This window comes from Arachis stenosperma, chromosome 7, assembly GCF_014773155.1.
Source record: "Arachis stenosperma cultivar V10309 chromosome 7, arast.V10309.gnm1.PFL2, whole genome shotgun sequence".
Lineage (NCBI taxonomy): Eukaryota > Viridiplantae > Streptophyta > Magnoliopsida > Fabales > Fabaceae > Arachis > Arachis stenosperma.
This window is the reverse complement of record NC_080383.1, coordinates 84,837,399-84,840,676: the sequence shown is the minus strand read 5'-3', so window position 1 is coordinate 84,840,676 and position 3,278 is coordinate 84,837,399. Positions and strand designations below refer to the sequence as shown.

The following is a 3,278-nucleotide window of genomic DNA, read 5'->3' as shown; positions in this document are numbered from 1 at the left end:
GGCTTGTTCTTCCTCTTGAAGGTCTTATGGAGTGCTTGAGCTCCTCAATGTCTCTTCCTTGTCTTTGTTGCTCCTCTCTCATGATGAGAGGGGTCTCTTTGTTTGCTCCATCCTTTTCTTAGTGATGGGCTTGAGGTCATGCCTTCTCAGTTGAACCGGCTTCCCTCTTGAATTTCTCTTCCATTGGGCGTCCTCTTCACAGATATCTATGAGGACTTGGTCCAACCTTTTGATCAAAGTTGACCCTTCTTCATGGCCACAACTTCATAGAAGTGGTCTTGATGCACCTTTGAGATGAATCTCTCCATCCCTCATGACTCGGAGGTAGAAGCTTTTGCCTTCCCTTTCCTCTTTCTAGAGGTTTTTCCGGCCTTGGATGCCATAAATGGTTATGGAAAAACAAAAAGCAATGCTTTTACCACACCAAACTTAAAAGGTTTGCTCGTCCTCGAGCAAAAGAAGAAAGAAGAGAGTAGAAGAAGAAGAAATGAGGAAGAAGGGAATGGCTTTGTGTTCGGCCAAAGAGGGGGAGAAGTGGTGTTTAGGTGGTGTGAAAATGAAGGAGTGAAGAAGGGTTTGAGTGGTGAATGGGTGAAGAAGAGAGAGAGTGGTGGGGTTGGTGGGGATCCTGTGGGGTCCACAGATCCTGTGGTGTCAAGGAAAAGTCATCCCTGCACCAAATGGCACTCAAAATCACGTTTTGAGCCATTTCTGGCGTTAAACGCCGGGCTGGTGCCCATTCCTGGCGTTTAACGCCAGGTTCTTGCCCTTTTCTGGCGTTTAACGCCAGTCTGGTGCCCCATTCTGGCGTTAAACGCCCAGAATGGTGCCAGACTGGGCGTTAAACGCCCAACTGCTAGCCTCACTGGCGTTTAAACGCCAATGGGTTCTTCCTCCAGGGTGTGCTGTTTTTCTTCCTGTTTTTCATTCTATTTTTGCTTTTTCAATTGATTGTGTGACTTCTCATGATCATCAACCTACAAAATAACAAAAAATAACAAAAGAAAATAGATAAAACATAATCATTGGGTTGCCTCCCAACAAGCGCTTCTTTAATGTCAGTAGCTTGACAGAGGGCTCTCATGGAGCCTCACAGATACTCAGAGCAATGTTGGAACCTCCCAACACCAAACTTAGAGTTTGAATGTGGGGGTTCAACACCAAACTTAGAGTTTGGTTGTGGCCTCCCAACACCAAACTTAGAGTTTGACTGTGGGGGCTCTGTTTGACTCTGATTTGAGAGAAGCTCTTCATGCTTCCTCTCCATGGTGACAGAGGGATATCCTTGAGCCTTAAACACAAAGGATTCTTCATTCACTTGAATGATCAGTTCACCTCCATCAACATCAATCACAGCCTTTGCTGTGGCTAGGGAGGGTCTGCCAAGGATGATAGATTCATCCATGCACTTCCCAGTCTCTAGGACTATGAAATCAGTAGGGATGTAATGGTCTTCAATCTTCACCAAAACATCCTCTACAAGTCCATGAGCTTGTTTTCTTGAGTTGTCTGCCATCTCTAATGAGATTTTTGCAGCTTGTACCTCAAAGATCCCTAGCTTCTCCATTACAGAGAGAGGCATGAGGTTTATACTTGACCCTAAGTCACACAGAGCCTTCTTGAAGGTCATGGTGCCTATGGTGCAAGGTATTGAAAACTTCCCAGGATCTTGTTTCTTTTGAGGTAATTTCTGCCTAGACAAGTCATCCAGTTCTTTGGTGAGCAAAGGAGGTTCATTCTCCCAAGTCTCATTTCCAAATAACTTGTCATTTAGCTTCATGATTGCTCCAAGGTATTTAGCAACTTGCTCTTCAGTGACATACTCATCCTCTTCAGAGGAAGAATACTCATCAGAGCTCATGAATGGCAGAAGTAAATCCAATGGAATCTCTATGGTCTTATTTTGAGCCTCAGATTCCCATGGTTCCTCATTAGGGAACTCTGTGGAGGCTAGTGCACGCCCATTGAGGCCTTCCTCAGTGGCGTCCACTTCCTCTCTTTCCTCTCCAGATTCGGCCATGGTTATGGCTTTGCACTCTCCTTTTGGATTTTCTTCTGTATTGCTTGGGAGAGTACTTGGAGGGAGTTCAGTTACTTTCTTGCTCAGCTGTCCCACTTGTGCCTCCAAATTCCTAATGGAGGACCTTGTTTCAGTCATGAAACTTTGAGTGGTTTTGATTAGATCAGAGACCATGGTTGCTAAGTCAGAGGGGTTCTGCTTAGAATTCTCTGTCTGTTGCTGAGAAGATGATGGAAAAGGCTTGCCATTGCTAAACCTGTTTCTTCCACCATTGTTGTTGTTGAAACCTTGTTGAGGTTTCTCTTGATTCTTCCATGAGAAATTTGGGTGATTTCTCCATGAAGAATTATAGGTGTTTCCATAGGGTTCTCCTAGGTAATTCACCTCTTCCATTGAAGGGTTCTCAGGATCATAAGCTTCTTCTTCAGATGAAGCATCCTTAGTACTGCTTGGTGCATTTTGCATTCCAGACAGACTTTGAGAGATCAAATTGACTTGTTGAGTCAATATTTTATTCTGAGCCAATATGGCATTCAGAGCATCAATCTCAAAAACTCCTTTCTTCTGACTTGTCCCATTGTTCACAGGATTCCTTTCAGAAGTGTAAATGAATTGGTTATTTGCAACCATTTCAATTAGCTCTTGAGCTTCTGTAGGCGTCTTCTTCAGATGAAGAGATCCTCCAGCAGAGCTATCCAAAGACATCTTGGACAGTTCAGATAGACCATCATAGAAAATACCTATGATGCTCCATTCAGAAAGCATGTCAGAGGGACATTTTTTGATTAACTGTTTGTAACTTTCCCAAGCTTCATAGAGGGATTCTCCATCCTTCTGTCTGAAGGTTTGGACTTCCACTCTAAGCTTACTCAATTTTTGAGGTGGAAAGAACTTTGCCAAGAAGGCATTGACTAGCTTTTCCCAAGAGTCCAGGCTTTCTTTAGGTTGAGAGTCCAACCATATTCTAGCTCTGTCTCTTACAGCAAAAGGGAATAGCATCAGTCTGTAGACCTCAGGGTCAACCCTATTAGTCTTGACTGTGTCACAGATTTGCAAGAACTCAGCTAAAAACTGATGAGGATCTTCCAGTGGAAGTCCATGGAACTTGCAATTCTGTTGCATTAGAGAAACTAATTGAGGCTTAAGCTCAAAGTTGTTTGCTCCAATGGCAGGGATAGAGATGCTTCTCCCATAGAAGTTGGGAGTAGGTGCAATAAAGTCACCCAGCACCTTCCTTGCATTGTTGGCATTGTTGTTG

General features: G+C 43.8%; 1 non-coding gene across 1 annotated transcript; it reads left to right on the top strand.

The window, feature by feature from the left end:
- Positions 1–2,779: 2,779 nt before the first annotated feature.
- On the top strand, positions 2,780–2,887 carry LOC130942458 (small nucleolar RNA R71). The gene has a single exon (XR_009071028.1). It is a non-coding gene; the product is annotated as a small nucleolar RNA R71 (small nucleolar RNA).
- Positions 2,888–3,278: the final 391 nt, after the last annotated feature.